The 19302-nt window shown below is 32.2% G+C and overlaps 2 long non-coding RNA genes across 2 annotated transcripts; one reads left to right on the plus strand and one right to left on the minus strand.

Annotated features, from left to right (window-relative positions):
• The first annotated feature begins 11030 nt into the window (after nucleotides 1-11030).
• On the plus strand, nucleotides 11031-11891 carry LOC136068794 (uncharacterized). Its single transcript, XR_010630114.1, has 2 exons — nucleotides 11031-11253; nucleotides 11542-11891. It is a non-coding gene; the product is annotated as an uncharacterized LOC136068794 (long non-coding RNA).
• A 5748-nt stretch (nucleotides 11892-17639) lies between these two features.
• Nucleotides 17640-18801, minus strand: LOC136068785 (uncharacterized). Its single transcript, XR_010630105.1, has 4 exons — nucleotides 18390-18801; nucleotides 17999-18303; nucleotides 17821-17908; nucleotides 17640-17720 (listed from the first exon to the last, which is right to left on the minus strand). It is a non-coding gene; the product is annotated as an uncharacterized LOC136068785 (long non-coding RNA).
• Between the last annotated feature and the right edge of the window lie 501 nt (nucleotides 18802-19302).

A 19302-nucleotide genomic window follows, 5' to 3' on the forward strand; every position in this document is an offset into this window, starting at 1 on the left:
AACTGGTAGATGCTTTATTATTCTCAACATTCAATTTAAACATTCCATCACAAGCATAACCCTTGCCCACAAATAATCCCTTTTTAGTGATTACATAATTATCAGATTCCATAGTTTGCTTGAAGCCAGCCTTGTTAAGCAAAAAGCTTGACATCAAATTCTTTCTCATGGACGGAGTGTAAAGTACATCTTTTAATGTTAGCACACGTCCAGAAGTGAATTTCAATTCAACCTCACCACTCCCAAGAACCTTAGTTTTGCTAGAGTCACCAAGCATAACAGTTTTTTCTTCTTCAAAAGGAGTGTACAATTTGAACCAATTTTTGTCATAGCAGACATGCCTATTAGCACCAGAATCTGCCCACCACCCTTCAACATATTGCACCATATTGATGTCTGTAATCATAGCCACTAAAGGCTCTTCGGTTACGTTAGCCTGCGAGACAGATTCACGTTTCCGAAATTTGCAAAATCGAGCAATATGCCCACTCTTGCCACAGACAAAACATGATCTATTAAACTGATCTTGTGAAGGGGGGTCCTTGGTTCTTATTGTAATTTTTATTCAGGTTTCCCCTTCCTTGAGGTCTATTATTATTTTTAAAGGCTCTCTTTTTAGGCTTCAATTGACCATTTCTAGGAAAATGATTTTTAGGCATATTATTATTGGCTGAAATAAAGTTTACCTTTGTGGTGGAATTACCATTGCTCTCTTGTGTCATGAGTGCATCTTGTCCTCTAGCCTCCTCCTCCACACGGATGCGTGTGATCAAAGTCTCCAAGGATGTCTCCTTTTGTTTGTGCCGCAAAGTCTTTTGGAACTCCCTCCAAGATTGTGGTAGTTTATCAATTATGCCTGCTACCACCAAATTGTCTCCAATCTTTATGCCTTCGGATCTCAATTCTGCCACAATCATTTGGAAGTCTTGTGCTTGATCCACCACCGATTTTCCATCCACCATTTGGTAACGGAAAAATCTGCTAGCAGCATACTTCTTTGCACTTGCCTCCTCGGTATCATACTTGCTTTGTAAAGCTTTCCAAATTTTCTTAGCAGAATTGTAAGTTGTATCATAATAATCATAGAAATGATCGGCAAGACAATTCAATAGATAAGAGCGACAATTATATTCATCTTTTGTATACTTATCTATTTTTTCTTGATGGAGAATATATTCTTCCTCACTCATCTCATCAGTAGGAACTTTTGATGGATTCTTGTCAGTGAGGATGTAGGCGACTTTGAGAAGACTCAAGTAGAAGAGGATCTTTCCTTTCCACCTCTTGAAGTGGGCTCCCTTAAAGCGAAAGGGCTTGTTAAGATCTCCAACAGGCTCATTTGGTTTCTCTTGTGTAGGATCCATGTGTCTGAATCTCCTTAAAATTGTTGGTGCAAACACAATAATAATGGAAACAACACTAAGAGAAACTGAATAGTACGCTGAATATTATTAATTTAAAGAGAGAAATTACATAACACTATTTGGACTGAGGCGCGGCACTCGCTCTCTTTAAGGAGATTCAAGCCCTTGGTTGGCTTATCTTTGTAACCGGTGCAGACCTTCTCTGACTTGTCTCCCCCAGGATACAACAACCCAACAAATGCTGTATGGCTAGAACAGCTTCTGCACAAAGTGTTCAAGCCCAAAGCTCCACCAGAAGAACACCTTTCTTTGGCCCGAAATTTCTCAAGTATTTAGGAATATTATTGAATTCACTCTCTCACACAACACTCTTTGCTTTTAACTATTTTCTTCATTCACTCTTGATATGAAATTAGTCCATAGCATAGCCGTATATATAGTCTTCCAACCCTTCACATAACCTACATGTTATTTATTAATTTAGAAAACTTCTCTTAATGTATTTAATCTAACTTACATACAAGTAACTCTTTCTTTAACAAATTATAACTCATCTCTTTATTCATCTTCAGTTATTTTGAGTTTCAACATATTTAATTTAAAATGTACTAACAGTAGTTTACTTTTAATTATTTTTTCTTCAATCCTTATATGATGGTTGCTATTGAAAGGTAGAGATAGAGTTATTTTCTGTTCTTTATTTTCTGTTTTTTGGTTATTTGTTGTCTTATAAACTCTTTTCAGTTTTTTTATGTGTTTCTATATAGTTTGGTAGGCTCTATTCAGTACGGTTAGTGGAAGCAATTGGACTTGCTCAGTGATTTTGCTGAAGGAGCTTACAATTATTGATATAAATTATTATTATTTAAAATTTTTCATCAATTATTAATATACAATGAATCACTGGATGCTATTAAAAGAGAATTAGATGTCAAATTGTAGAATAAATTTCATTGGTTTGGTTGTGCTGAGGATGTACGGTTAATTTGAAAGGTATTTTTTGTTTTTGTTTTTTGGACCCAGCAGATACACATTGCATCAACAGTCAACACAAGGGAAGGTAGGAAACCCATAAACATGACTCCATAGTAAATTATTGCTTAACATACGTGGAGAAGATTATTGCTTTATGCAGATCGGAATTTAAGCCATGTTTGCTTAACGTCACAACTAATAAATTATTGCACGGTTTCTTGACTATATCTATCCCCGTTTGGATTGTTCCTCCTTTTTTATTATTTTTTAATTTGCTTCTTCCTTTACAGCGACCCAACTTTCTCTCTCACAAACCTCCTTGCACCAATGCAATCATTAAACCTACATTAGAATTTGTAGGAGCATTTCAAGGTTGTTTGTTCCAATCATGATTCTAGGCAATATTTGTACATCCCACTCTTGAAATTTAATATTATTTTAGACCAATTATTATGCGTTTCTTAGGTTAAAAGACAAGAGACAGAAAAGATGATTCAGGGTAGTTTTCAGGATGAATCGGAGGATTGTGCATGTCCCTTTGATGTCCATAGATTTACAAGCCATGTATAGTAAATTTATAACTTATTATTAATGTCATTAAAAGTGTAAAAGTTTATAATTTTAGTCCAAATTTTGTAGTTTGTTATTGTGATTTTATGTTATTTCGGTCATTATTTTAATTTATGAAAGGATCTAAGAATATATTATGCTCTCAATAATAGTTTTTTACCCCTATTGTTTTGGGAACTCTATATACTTGAGACTCTTGATGTTTGAAGTTTCTGAACAAGGTATGCTTTCAGTTTTTTTACTCTTTTTTTTTTTTTTTTTTTTTTTTTTATAAGAAGTAGGTTAATTATTTTGTTCTTCTGGTTGATTTTTCTTTCTCTTTTTATTTATTTTTTGTGTGCAAATTGGTCTCTACTATTGTTGCTGTAGTTGGCTGCATACGCTTAAATTTATTGAACATGACCCATACTCCAAGTGAGTGCCAAATTTTTCTTTCTATAATTCTAAAGGGATTTAAGTTCTAGACATTTAAGGGTTTTAATGGCATGAGTTATTTTCAATTTAAATTAGACACCAAAAGCATTCCAATTTTGTTAGCAAAGTTCTACCCCTTTGCCTTTTTTACTAAAATCTTTTTGTTGAAAAAAATATACTCTACAAAATTTAGTAGTTTCATATTGCCATCCTCTTGGTATTCTTCATAAAATGGTTGTTCTTACATTCCAATTTTCTTTGCCATTAATTTATCCAACTTTAGTTACTACCTCTCTCTCTCTCTCTCTCTCTCTCTCTCCTCTTATTTTCATCAAAGTTAAACCACTCAAATGAGATTGCCACTCAAGAAGGAAGAGAACAAGAACTAGACGGCTAAAAGGGACTGTCACACATACAAAAGAAGCAATCTTCAATGGAAGATCAACTTTATAGGTCGCATGTTTAATGAAATTTCTCTGAGACAGGTGATTTGTAATCCTTTAATTCAATTTTTTTTTCTCATTTAGATTCAATCCCACTCAGTCTCTTACATTCTCTCTCCTTCCCAGATCTTATTTTTATTTATTACCTCTCTCTCTCTCTCTCTCTCTCTCTCTCTAGATTAACGAAAACCCTAAGCCTTTGGCAAGTCCATTGGTTTAAGCCCCCACTTGGGTCACAAACCCACATAACTGAGCTCAACTAAATAGTAATACATTTACTTGATAACGGTCGTTGTGATAGAGCACATTTGGGTGGCTTTGATTTTTATCTTCTCATTCATAATAAGTTGAAAAAATGCAATGTTTTAAATATGTTTTTTTGGAATTTTGATTATATGTTATTGACTTATTGTTGCATGCCAAATATTCATTGAAAATTTCTTTTTGATGTGATGTGAAATTTCATATTTTATACGAGCTACATTCTTCCCATTTTGTGATCGCTGTTTAAGGTTGATTTTATTTTTTAAATTATTTTTTGGTTGGAACAAAGATTATGGTGGTTCAATTCAACTTATATCAAAGTCTTTTGATTAAATGGGTAAAAGGGATTTGGCTAATTGGTGAAAGGCATTTTTCCACATTAAATTAGCCAAACAACTCAAATTTGTTCCTCAAAAAAAAAAAAAAAAAAAAAAAAAAAAAAAAAAAACTTTAAATCTTTGGCATGCCTTTATTACTTTAAATTTTTAAGATAGATTCAATGCAAAATTAATGCAGAATTGTAAGGCTTAAATTCAATGGATTGGTTAATTTGATATTCTGTCTCTACACATTTTTCCAATCAATGCATTCTCTTCATCAAACTTTTTTGTCATTAAACTTACAGGAAAATTTTAGACGGGAAGAAAGAAGAGGTGGTGGAGGAACTTTTTGAGATAGCGTGGATGTTGTGGAGTTAAAAAAATTAATGACTTTTCGAATAGCAATACAAACAGCCCGGTGTGATGGCCAAAGAGGCCATATGTTTTGCTGCAAGACTACAAGACCTATAACAATCTGATTGCACATAAGAATCCACCAATCAAGCATAAAAACAACCTCCCCAAGAGATGTCCTTTATGCTAAATTTTGATGGAGCAATTTTTAAAGAACAAAGTACATTAGGAGCAAGAGTTTTTATTCGAGATGATAATTGGTACCTCATTGCAACATTGAGTTGCAAAGAGAGAGAAATTATGGATTAGGAGGGGGCAGAACTAGCAGCGGTTGGCTAGGCCACTAGGCTATTAATTTTGCAATTGGGATAGGTGCAAGAGATATCATCTTAGAGGGAGATTTAGCAAATGTTATTGACAAGCTAGGATCCGAGGAGGAAGATAATTCATGTTGGGAGCTATGGCGGAGGAAGCAATACTAAGAATGAATCTATTCAAGTCATGGAAGGTAAGCAATTCTAGGTGAGAGGCAAATCAGCATGCATATGTATTGGTATGGCATGCTTATTGATTGGCTAAACGTTGATGTAATGAATATGAATAGTATTCAATACAAGTTATCTTTGATTAGTTTAAGGGGGAAAAAAAGAGACCAATACACCAACATACTATCTCTCTCTAAAATGCTTCCAAAGAAGATAAGTTTCAGTTGCTCCATATACTCTATGGTGGTTTTGATATATGATTCTATTTGTTCCACTTTGTATGTCATTTGTTTTGACTCTTTCTTTTTTTTCAATATTATTATTGCTACATTTTCATTGATTTGTTTTTTTATCCTCCATGGGCAAATGCACTTCCAGTGTGGACCCTTATGATCATTATTACATTTGTAGAGGTTTTTATGTCGATATCAATTTCCTGTCGTTAGATTTGATCCATATATTGCACCCTAAGTGTGTAATAATTCTAATAAATTTATCTCAAAAATAGGTAGGAAGACGATTACTAATCTACCGTCAACATGACCTTGGTTCATTTACCCTTCTAATACCTTTTGCAATGAGTGTTTTTATTCTGTCATGAAGTAATAGTTGAATAAATTTATTTTGAAAAATTACTGATTTTATCAAAATTTGTTGTAACTTCAGTTATATATATATTTTCCCCAGAGGATATTAAAAATAATCAAATATGGGGCTTCACTGTTTCAGATTAGCTTTCTACTTATCTTAGATTCATAACCACGTGTAAGGCAATAATCAATGAAGTAGGAGCCTATGTTGTAGAAAATATTTGTGTCATGTATCTTTCTATTTTGAAAGAACCACATTCTCTTTATTTAGCCTTCACAACTACCATTTTAGTTTGAGTAAACTTAACAATTTAAAATATGATCATTAGGTTCATATTCTTTTGTATATTAACCTTAATAAATTATATTTAATCTGTTTTTAGTAACATGAAATGTAATTGAAACTAATTCCTCAAACATTAAATCACATAATGAGTATTATGCATGGTCTTGAAGATAATTTCTTATAAAATATTTTAATATAAATTAATACCAAACCTGTGCATCGCATGGGAACATTGGCTAGTCTATATATATATATATATAATAGCAGAAGTTGAGAGAAAGTTGGTTCCTATAATTAAGGAGGTGTTGACAAATAGGATAACTGCCTATCTAAAATTCAGACACGTTTCATTTTAAAAAGCGATAAATTACATTGTTTGGTTACGCTACACACCATTTAAAAGCAATAAATTATAATGTTTGACTACATTAAAACACTGTTTGGAGCCTCTCGGAATAAAAGGAAACTAACCTCTTAAAAAAAATAAATAAATAGAAAGATTGCTTCACGAAGAAAGGAGAAAGAGAGATTTGTTGCCAAAAGCGCTTATGGGATTGCTATGGAGTCTTCAAATGCTACTGTTTTTTCAGCTAGCTAGATTTGGAAGGCAAATTTGTTGCCAAAAGTTAGGTTGTTTCTTTGGTTGTGTGCCCACAATAGTATCGGTGTTAAAGTTTGTCTAGGAAGAAAAGGAGTGGTTCAAGATGAAGTGTGTCCTGTTTGCTGTAATGGGGGTGAAACTATCTTGCATGCCTTGAGGGATTGCTCCCACTTGAAACATGTGTGGAATCAACTAGGGCTCATGGCTTCTAATCATGAGTTTTGGCATGTTAATTTGGTGGATTGGTTATCACTGAAAGTAAGGAAGAATGATAAGCTGCATGGTTCGGGTACCCCATGGAAAATTGTGTTTCCCTTTGCTATTTGGATCATTTGTAAGAGTAGGAATGATATTGTTTTTAATAGGAAAGGTCGGAGTCCTAAATTGGCAATGGATATTGTGTATCAAGCTAAAGAGTATCTTCATTGTGTGGCTGTGCCAAGATTGCAAACACGTTGAGTCTTAAGGAGCATTCGATGGGAGAAACCTGAGCAAGGATGGAGGAAGTTGAACACGGATGGGGCTTGCAGTGAGCTTCACGAGCTGGCTGGTTGTGGGGGAGTGATAAGGAATGAGGATGGGCAGTGGGTAGCTGGTTTTAGCAAGCATATTGGGATCACTAGCAGTTTTGCCGCTGAGTTGTGGGGGCTGCATGAGGGCCTCAAGCTATGCTGCAACTTAAATATTTGCTATCTTGAAGTTGAGATGGATGCCAAGTCCATTGTTGAGGTGCTTCAAATGTAGGTTATGTTAACTATGTTATATCCCCTATTTTAGATGATTGTAGGCAATTGATTACACGATTCCACAATGTCCGTATTAAGCATTTCTTCCGGCAAGCTAACCAATGTGCTGATGGCTTAGCTAGGATGAGCTTTAGGTTGAATGTTGATTTCCTTATTTATGATAGTCCGCCTGTGGATATTTTAGATGTGTTTGAGGGAGACTTCAATGGGACGTATTTCAACAAGATATGTCCTAAATCTTGCTTTGGTGCTTAGTTTTTAATGCTATCATCTTTCATCCAAAAAAAAAAAAAAAAAGAAAGGAGAAAGAGAGAAAAGAGAGAAAAGAGAGACAAAGAAATAGAGAGGCAGAGATAGAGAGAAGGGCGCCACCAGATCTTCTGCCATCACCGTAAGGGTGCCTTCCATTTCTCCTATTCGGGTACTTTCTTTTCGCTTCCTTTTCAATTTTCTTAACACTGATGCTTTCGATCCGGAGATAGAGAAGGAGGAAAAAATAAACCTTGCGATACAGAGATGAGAAGGAGACAGATATTAAGAGAACTACCACCAGTAAGTTTTTCTTTTTTTCATTCTTTCTTAGATCTAGGTATGGGTTTGAAATTTCAATTAGTTTTAAGAAATTTGGTTGGATTGATTTTTATTTAGGTATTTGGGTAACATTAGGTTTTGATTTGATTTTTTGAAATTTGGGGTTATATATGATTTAGGTTCTCCATTCCCATTTATTTTTTCAATTTCTTGGGTTCTGTTTTGTCGATTATTGTTTTTTTAGTTAGAATTTTGTTCCTGTTTGGCAGTTTTTTTAATCTTCGTTTACCACTGAAATTAATTTCTGAATTGTTTTATTTTTTGTTTTTCTTCTGTTTCTCCCTCCAGTTGCAGAATACCATTTCCCTGTGCCAGATAAAGACATTGGGACTTCTGCAATAAAAGAATTAAAAGGTACAGTTAGATTTTAATTTCTTTGGTTCTTGCTAGAATTAAGATCCTTAATGAATGCAAAGATTGAAGTGTTCTCTTTACATTTGAACTCATATGACTCAATTTGGATTGTGACTTATCATGTTTAGATAAGAAAAAATAAATTTTGAATTGTAACGTAATTAATATTTGCATTCATTGTTACTATTTGTCTTTTACTATATGTTTGTTTGATGTTTTTGAGTTAAATTAGGTTTTGATTTGATTTTTTGATTCGTTTTAGTTTCTCAGAATACTAAAAACTTTTGTGAGTATTTGGATTCAATTAATTTTGTGTTTGATTTTGGTTTAGTTTTAGGGTATTTATAATTGGTTTTGGATAATCCAAGTTTAGAAATCTTGAAAGCATCGGTGGTTGATGTTTGCTTCATGTTTATTGCGGTAATTGTGCACTTCTAGAGGACCTTTTTTTTCTTCATCTTTTTTTTCACATAAATTTGAGAAGAGTTAGATGAATTTCTCAAAATTGGCTGTTTAAACAAAAGATGGCAGTGTATTGTGGCACAATTTAAAGCCAAAAGAAGAGTTAAACAGACCTGTATTAATAGATGGGTTCATGCTCTGCACCCATCTCCTCCCTCTAGCATATGCTGTTTGTATTTGTGCTCTTCCCCTATCTCCTCTCTACAACATATACAGAAGGTCTGCATCATCTCACTGTTTCTTCTCCTATTCGAATTAGCATCTTCAATCTTCAATATATCTATGTTTTAACTTAAAATCTGATGCTCATACTTCAATTGTTTTTCTTCTTGAAATACTCTCTGTGCAGTTTATGAAGTACTCTTTATGCAGTTTAGAGTTTATAAATACAAAAACCCACATAAAAAGTAATGAGAGAGAGAGAGAAATGGTAGTTAGGCACAAAGGGAATGACATAGATATAAATCTCAGACCACCACCACAGTTGGTCTCCAACCATTGAAAATTGAGCATCAAGTATGATTTATGCTTGGGTATTTGGTTGGATTAGGCATTTGGGTTAGATTTGGTTGTGATTCAAGTATTTGGGTTCTCCATGCTTGGCATCGATTTCATTAGGTCACTAAATCTCTCTCTTTTTCTCTGTTTCTCTAAAACTAAATTGTTATGCTCTTTCTCTTTCTCATTCTCCTTAAAAATAAAAATTAAAAATTAAAAAAAATTAATAAAAAAAAAAAAAGATTATTAGCTTCTTTGAGAATCTCAGGGACTCCGCATGGGATGCTCTTTTAGCGCACGAGGTTTTGTTGAACTCTCTTTTTGTTTCCATAGAAAGTAGCATCTCAGAGATTTTTGCTACAAATTTTCAAAATTAAATGAATTTGAATTTTGGATTTCTATGTCGTCTTTTAAAGTTTGGAATGATTCCAGGAATATAGGACTGACCTAGAAGATCAACGTTAAGTCAAGCGGTCAACCTGTCAAGGTAATAAGAGAACCTGCATTTGGGTTTTTTAATTTATAAAATTTTTATGGTGTTGTTAAATTCTTAAAAAATACCGTTTGGGATTTTTATTTTATAAATTTATTATGGTGTAGTTAAATTCTTTATAAAAAAATCAGTAAGAATTTATTTTTGACACAAAGAAACACAATTTCTGTTAATTTGTTAATCCATATCCAGTCTATGTAAATATAAATGGATCCCACAGATCTAGGATTGAAGCCAAACACATAATCTGCTCATGACATATAAAATTTGAGGACCAAATGCTTAAGTGTCATGAAGAAAGTAAAGGCTTAAGTTGATTTTTTTTTTTGTACAGGTAGAGTTGTCTAAATCTCTAGGTAATTAGCAGTGATCTTGAGTCCCTAACATTAGTCAGGTAAAATGTGTAGGGACATAACTAGAAGTCTAGGGTAGTGTGTTTAATACAACATGTGCAGAGGCATATGTGTTCATGACTTTTGCTGGATGTTAAAAGAAGCTACATGATTTTCTGTGTAGATACAAGTAGTTTTCCATCTTGGGCTTAACATTTGGAAAGTCCAAAATTAACTTTGTTATACATGATGGATATATTCCAGTCCATGTCCTGAAATTAGTGCTTATAATGACACACCCATTTACTAATACAAATAGATCAACCACCAAACATTTCCCCTATACTTCTCTCTAATTGCAGATGGCAGTTAATGAGGGTAAATTTATAATTGGTGGTTCAGCCAAATCCCACAAATCAAATGAATGAGTTATCATACTTCAGAGTTTCTGAAAGTGGCTTTCCTAGATAGTATACCTTTATGGACCTAATATACATAGTCAGTAATCTCCAGACCAAGAACGACCAATTCCCAGAGTTGCAGAACTCTATAATCACTATGAATGGCAATAGAGTAAAAACTAATACTACACAATCATATATAACTACGCACCATAACTGCCACACACAAAAAAAAAAAAAAAAAAAAAAAAAAAAAAAAACCTAAGTTTCAAGCTTCTATTATGTATGGCTACAGTAGGTGAGGTTAAGTAGTGTATTGTTGGTCATTATTTTGTAAGAAGTGTAACCCAACAGTTGCCTCCTTTAAGTAAAGAAATTTCACCTCTTGGCCAAATTTCTAGAGCCCTTTGACGTAAGAAAAAAACAAATTCCTTTTGTTTTATGCCTTTTATCTATTTTTTACTGCCTCTTCTCTTCCATTCTCAAAATTTTCATTTGCCAAGCTCTTGTATAACTAGAATAGAAAATTATCAATCTTTGAACTTTTTTTTTTAATTATTTAATATTACTTTGGTTGGATAATGGTCCTCAAAGACTTGAAGAAATTTCCAATAATCACATTTTCGGCACCTATCTCACTTCAGTCAGTTGTGCATCAAGTGCTTCTCAAGATGGAAGGTTGGCATGCCTATCCACTGAAGGTTATCAAGGTTAGTTTTTTATCCTCTTAAGTTTTGTCAAGCAGCCTAAAACATTAGGATTATTAGAATTATAGTTCTAGACTGTGAATCAGTTCCATATAGAAGTTGCAACTTAGCATATAACATTCTTTGAATATGTTTGAAAAAATTACTACCAAATTTTGTCACTACCATTACTTTTCTTGACTAATATGAAATTTTTTATGAATTTATTAGTCCTCCAACATGAATCATGATTGCAATAAAGTTGATTTATGAATGAAAATTCATAGTCTCCTTTTTAAAATTTTCTTTCAGGCCTTAACTATGGCGTTTGATTACTACAAAGGCAATGCTTCAATAACTGATGATGTATTTGCAACACTTGGATTGAAAATTCATGGTGGCAAAAATGTCCCTTATGTGGGACATTTTTAGGGTATTAGTTCTTGGCAGGAATTCAATGAATTCTAGAGAAATACATAATGAGAGTTCCAAGTAGAAGACTTGGTCTTGGTGCCAAAGAATATATTTCTCAGTGTGTTTGGCCAAAGAAAATGTATATTAGAAGCTTCAAGGATGATGAAAACTCATTATAAATGAATTATTACACTTCTATTAATAAGTTGAACAATAGTGAGGCATCGCCCTTTCATTCTCTTTATAAAGATGATTGTGGTTAAGCAAAAATATTTTCCTTCTAAACTCTATTCCATAGTGATACAATGATTGGAAAATTATGTGTTGGGCATAATTTGGTGGTTTACATACAAGACTTTACTACTCTTAGGAGCACTATTGGGTATATTTGTTAAAACATCAATACCATGTAGCTCCTTGACAATTAGTATCTTTGTTGTAGCTAGCTGATAATATTCAAGAATTACTTTGAGGAATGTACTTCACAATGATTTGGAAATTTAAGGGTGAATTTTTTGCCTCATGTTGATGAAATATTTAGTTTTGGTATCTATTTCTCAAACCATTTATTGCTAGATAGGAGTTAGGTTTCTTCTAGAAAAAAATAGGATTTAGTTTAATACTCACAAACCAATCCAATTATATGCTTGCTCTCTTTCAAAGGATGTGAAATTAATAATCGTGAATTCGCCTACGCAACACATACATATCATTAATTATATTATTCATAGTAATTTCTGTTCCTTTTTTTTTTTCCCTCCTTTTTTAAATATAAGATAAGTGAACCTAATTAAGTAAATGTTTTATCACATGTCATAAAAATTAGATAAACTCATAATATTCAAACTTAGTTATCATAAACTTAGTTACTTATTCTAATTATGAATTATTGTTTTTCGAAGTTACTTATATATGCTTCTACCAAAAAAAAAAAAAAAAAAAAAAAAAAAAAAAAAACCTATTATTTCTCTTGAATAATAAAATCTTGGAGTAAAAAAACACTTTCTTTTTACTTGAGTGTATAGGTGGCAAAGGAATATTATATTTTTTTTTATAAGAGATCTATTTAAAATTTTGTTGAAACGGGCATAAATTTCAAGATTAGATTTTGAAATCTCTATAAAAAAAATCCCTGAATTTAGTTTTTTTTTTTTCTCTTGCAAGTAATTATTTGTTTTTTTTTTTAATATAAAATGTTTAAATTTTCAGTAACCATATGTCTTTTGTAATAAATAAAAGTATCCCGCACATTGTGCGGGTTATACGCTAGTATATATAAAAGCAGAGACCTCATGTGAGAGTGCATGAGGTCCTGCCACGTGGCACTCTAATATTGCATTTAGCTTTTTTTTACCTTTCTTCATTAAGTTTTTTTTTTTTTACTGTTACCCAATAGATCATAGTAACTTATTTTTACTATTATATAAATTTAGCATTTTATACCTCTTTTTATTATTATTATTTTTTTTTTTTTACTGTTACCCAATAGATCATAGTAACTTCTTTTTACTATTATATAAAATATAGGTTGTTTTTAACAATTAGACCAATTAGACCAAAAGTTATTTACTATAAAATGGACTAACTTTTAAAAGTAGACCAAACTTTAGGAAAAACTCAAGCCCAATTCTTATCTTACATATTATGACCCAAGTTTGACCCTTCTCACATGTAAATCAAAGCAAAAACTCTTACCCTCTTACAAACTCTCTTCTTCCTCCCCCATGTATAGATGATACTTCTACAAAATCTCATTCTCATGAAATCATGTCTTCATTTTACCCCAATTTCAATTCAATATGCTTTTGTCTATTAATAATGTTCTATGCAATTTATGCAGACAAATTCTTTGTCATCGACCAGTGCAACAAAAAAAATTATATAAATCTTGAGATCCCTGAGATTGCTGAAATAATTGACAAGTGCATATTTCTAAAATTTGTAATAACAAAAAAGTCTAATAAATAGCATATACTATCTTACAAAATACCATTAACTTAATATTTTCTTTAAAAAAATTCAATGATAGGAATGGTGAAAAAATGATCCTATACAAGAAATATCAAAAATACATACAAAAAAATTTTCATAGGAAGATTTATCTTTAAATGATACGAAGACAATAGTAAAGATAAAATGCATTAAATGAGATCCTACGAAACAAGTTTGTTAATCATTTCAAATTATACTCATCATTTACGTCAAAAAATAATAATACATCATATTATTTACATTAAAAAAATAATACANATTTTTTCTCTCTCTCTCTCTCTCTCTCTCTCTCTCTCTCTCTCTCTCTCTCTCTCTCTCTCTCTCTCTCTCTCTCTCTCTCTCTATATATATATATATATATAATGGCTGTTCAAATTAAGAATTCTCATGTGTTACTCTTTAAAGATTTTATTAGATGTATAGATGGTACTTTTGGTTTATGAAACAAGATCAACAAAATGTGGTTTTTATATAATTATATCTTGACTATTATACTACAATATCATGACGGATAGATTGGTTTTATTTTACTATAAAATCTTAGTAATCATGTGGTTTATGAATTTGAAGAGTTATATATTGGGGAATTTGTTCGTATGATGAAACAAAGTTTGTTTTTTGCATTTTATTTTATTTTATATTTCCACTATATGATATATGATTTATTGATTATGATCTATTACATAGTTATCTTTATATACTTTATTTCATCATATGAACATATGAACAAATCCCGCAATATATAACTCTTCAAATTCATAAACCACATGATTACTTAGATTTTATAGTAAAATTTTATATACTTTTTTACTTAGTATCAATTGTGAGAAAGAAAGAGAAGTGGATTTATGTTTTGGAGAAAAATTACCTATAAGTGTTGAATCGTATATATCTATATAGTAATAAACGAAGTATACATGGTTAGAACTTGGTCTAATAATTCTCACATTGTAAATTTTGTTTAAGAAAAATTATTGCATTGTATTTTCATAGATATCTCACTATATATAATATCTAACTGCAAAATATATTTAATTTGTTAGTTGTTACACTACCAAAAAAAACTTCTAATTTAAAACATAATTTCAAATAACACATATTGACTTTTAAAAATATACAATCTAACATATTAATTCAATAATTATCCAATAAAAATTAATCATATCAAATTTTCCCGCGCATTGCGCGGGTCTGTAACTAGTACATATAAAAGCAGAGACCTCATGTGAGAAAGCATAAGGTTCTACCTTATGGCTCACTAATTTTGCAATTAGCATTCCACACTAACTTCTTGGTTTTGCAAAAATTGGGCTGACGTTTAAAATTAGCCAAACGTTTTGACTGAAAGACCAGATTTCATAAAATGCTCAACCCCAAATTCACTGCCTAAGCTACATGGACATTGTTCATCTCCTTTCAAAATAATGATTTGTGACCTCACTTCAACAATCAGATAAATGCAGAAGATTAAGAGATTTCAGTTTGGTCTTTTGGACTTTAGTGCAGTCACTTCGCTCCATATTCTTTCTATCAATTATACAATGCACGTAACTGTGATATCATTGTTTCACTCCCTTTTCCAACTTATTGGACTCTTCCACTACTAATTTATTTTGTTTCTCAAATCAAAGAGTTTCTCACATTGATGTTTGCTTTGCATGTTCTAAAACCTGTTATTTTACGTATCCCCGTTTCCCAAAGCCAAATTAGATCTATGTTTCATTTCTTCTTAGCAAATTTTAAGGTATTTTATGTCTTTTATTTTATTTTGTCCTTTTTATTATTTAAATAGTTATGTTGTCTACTTGAATATCAAATAAGTATTTGCTAAACAAGAAGTTGCGTATATAATCTCTAAAAACCACCCCTTCTCCCTATCATAAATTTTGATTTTTGTTACATTCATGCAAAGTGTTTGATAAAAAAAACCTGAGGGTTTTGTTCTTTTTATTAGAATTTGTTATTGATAACATGCCTTCTATTTCATCACTACAAGAAAATGTATTTTTAGTGACGAAAAAATTCGTCACTAAAAGTCCAGTTTTTCGTCACTAAGAACCTTTAGTGACGAAATTGGACTTTTAGTGACGAAATTCATTTCGTCGCTGTAGCCCCGTCGCTAAAAGTCCTAGCGACTTTTAGCGACGAAAAATTTCGTCACTAAAAGTCGAATTTGGTATAAAAAAAAAAACTTTTAGCGACGAAAAAGTTTCGTCGCTAAATGTTTTCCTTGCTAAAAACAGTATTTAGTGACGAAAATATTTCATCACTAAAACCATTTCAGTTTATTAAATCATATTTAGTGACGAAAAATTTCATCACTAAAACTATTTTCGGCTACATATAGTGACGAAAATATTCGTCACTAAAACTATTTTTAAGAAAATCCATGCACATATAGTGACGAAAATTTTCGTCGCTAAAACCATTTCTTACAAAATTCCACTGCATTTAGTGACGAAATATTTCGTCACTAAAACAATTTTTTGTTGCCATATTTGTGACGAAAAAATTCGTCACTAAAACATATTTTCTGTTTTTATTATTTTCATGACGTTGATATTAACCTGTAACCTGTCATTACATTATTAAAACCTCACATTTGATTAACACATTTATTTCAACAACACATTTATAAAAAATCGATCCATACATTGCACAAGTTAAAATTAAAACAAGTATCAAATTCAAACTCCTTCCATACAATAATTGTTTGCAACACATACAATAACTTAAAATGTTTTATAACAATACAAAAAATGTAGCATAATATAATTAGAACCCCCTAAAGCCAAAAGATGTTCTCATATGTCTTCAAATAATGCCAAAGTAAACCCCTAAAGCCACCAATAAGAAATCTGCACAAATATAAAAACACTATTACATAAAATCGTAAAGTAAAAACATTAACTATGTTATAAAAAAATTTCTAACAATTAGTTTCAAATGATACATAAAAAATGAGTGTTACCAATAAGTGATTTAACTTGAAGATGAACCACCTCCATAGTTAAAACCGTCATCATAACCCTTGCTCCTTAAAAAATAAGAATATTCTTTTGAATCTCATCTTGCTTAGCTCGCGCCTCTTGCTCCTTAGCTCGCGCCTCTTGCTCCTTAGCTTCGTCTCCTCTTCGTCCCTAACTCTTGCCTCTTTGAGCAGTGGTTACTAGAGAAGAAGAAGGTCTCATGCCAAGTCCTTTTTACAATACCAGATTTTTCTTAAAAACCAAGTTTGAAATTTCCTCTTGTGTAAGGGGAATTGCATTAGGATCTTGACAATGATCCTCTTGCACTTTGAGAATAGTTTCCTACCATTTGAAAGAGGAAAAAGAAAAAAAGAAAAAAAAAAAACAACAATCACAACATTAATACTACATATGTAATAACTTTACAACATGATAAGAATGGAATAATAGGGATGGAATGATTACACATACATATGTCGCTTCATCGTCATGGTGTATCCACTTATTTGTGTTTGGATTAAATGAACATCTTTGTAGACTTTTGCCAATTCAGGAACTTGACCACCCGTTATTATTTGTCTAATTAATAACATCGAGTGTTTAGTTATTTATAATTAATCACAACATGTAAATATACTAAGGTTTAAGAAAATGAAAAAACATGCACCTCCTCATCAACCCTAATAGCAAGTGCCTTTGTCCCGCATCTATGTTGCCTGAAGTTTTGCTTTCTATTTTCAGAATTAATTCTTGATTTTTCCTAATAAAGAACATTCAAGATATTTATTAAATCATTAATAAAACAGTATAAATTGACTTCATCTAAGTATTAATCTAATCATTGACAACATATATAGTAAATATTGGATAATAATAATATACGCAAAATAATTACCAGCCAGTCCTTATTGGTCCATCTCCTTCAATAAGTCCAATTTCTCTATTTTCTACTCTTTGGCGCATCAGCTTTTTTGCCTTCCTTCATCATGATCTCCAACAACTTTTCTTATAAGTCTTCAACTTGTTCCNCTCCTTCACATATGGCTTAGGACCATTTGCTAATGACCATAACTGTTTAGTAGCTTCTGATGACTCGTTAACTTTCAATCTATTCATCTATAATGACATACAACAAAGATATCCTATTAGTAATAACAATGACGAATAAATTTAAATGTTTAAATTTATTAGTGTGATTAAATTTCAAATGTCTTACACGTTCTCTGAACCACTTGGGAAACTCTTGTCGTTGGATTTGAGTTATGGCTTCTCCAGTAGGATTATGCAATGTGTTTTTGTGTTCGCTGTTAAAATAAAATGATTTATTTTCAGCTAAGCATTGCAAATAATATTCAAAACTTGATTAAACAATATATGCATATGAAATCACATACTTTAAATAAGGCTCTAGCTCAGGACTATTATACAGCAATACCAATGAGCAGTATCAAGCAATGCACGAGACAAGTCGCCATCATTCCGCCTACCACCTGTAGGTCGGGCAGTCTGTGAAAAAACTATCAATCCTTCGCTAGATTCACCAAAATCTTCATTTCTTTCTCTTCGGTTATGCACAGTTTCGATCCCATCAATATACAAAGACCAGTTGTTAATACATTCTTTAAGAATGTAAGCCTCTGCAATCGAACCTTCTGGTCGAGCTCGGTTGGAAACGTATCTTTTCAATTTTCCAAGGTACCTACGAGGAAAAAATACACATAGAATGTGATTTTATACCACGTGGGAAAAAATGCAATTGATGAATGCATCAAAAGATCTAGTTACCTTTCAATTGGATACATCCACCGATATTGTACCGGGCCTCCTAGAATTGCTTCTCGAGGCAAGTGAACAGCAAGATGGACCATAACATCAAAGAATGCTGGAGGAAAGAATCTCTCAAGCTTGCATAGTATAAGAACTATACGTTCTTCTAGTTTCTCCAATTCACTTCGCTTTAAGGTCCTTGAGCATAAGTCTTGAAAGAAGTTGCCCAACTCAAACAATACAATACTAATGTCTTTATCTGCAAACCCTCGCAACCCAATTGGAAGAATTCGTTGTAGTAGCACATGACAGTCGTGACTTTTCAAACCAGATAATCTACCATTTTTGCATTCACTGACCTTGATATGTTGGCTGCATAGCCATCCGGATACTTGACTGATTTCAAAAAGTCATAAAAACCATCCCTTTCATTGGGACTTAATGAAAGAAAGCTCGAGGCTTGTCATATGATCCATCAGGACGTTGTTTCAAATGCAACGTGTGCCTGAAGTTCATATTTTGCAAGTCTATCCGAGCCTTGTCAGTGTCCTTGTTTTTCCCCTCAATGCCCAACAAAGTACCATAAGTACTCTCACTAATGTTCTTCTCCACATGCATGACATCAATGTTGTGCTTAAGCTTCTTATTTTTCCAATATGGAAGCTTATACAAAATACTTGCCTTTGACCAATTTGGCTCCCAATAAGTTGTTTCTTCTTGTTACTTGGATGCTTTCCTAAAATTATATTTGGCATTCTATCTAGCTGCTCTTGTATCTTTTCCACTTGTAACTCTAAAGATCTCTTCCGTTTCTCTGGTAAACCATTATGCAACCGACTATGTCTCCAACGATGTTCCATAGGTAAATAAGCTCGATGGTTAATGAATCCAATTTTACTTTCCAAAGCTTCTGAATATGGTTGATCATTGC

Source organism: Quercus suber, unplaced genomic scaffold, assembly GCF_002906115.3.
Source record: "Quercus suber isolate HL8 unplaced genomic scaffold, Cork oak 2.0 scaffold_133, whole genome shotgun sequence".
Classification (NCBI taxonomy): Eukaryota; Viridiplantae; Streptophyta; class Magnoliopsida; order Fagales; family Fagaceae; genus Quercus; species Quercus suber.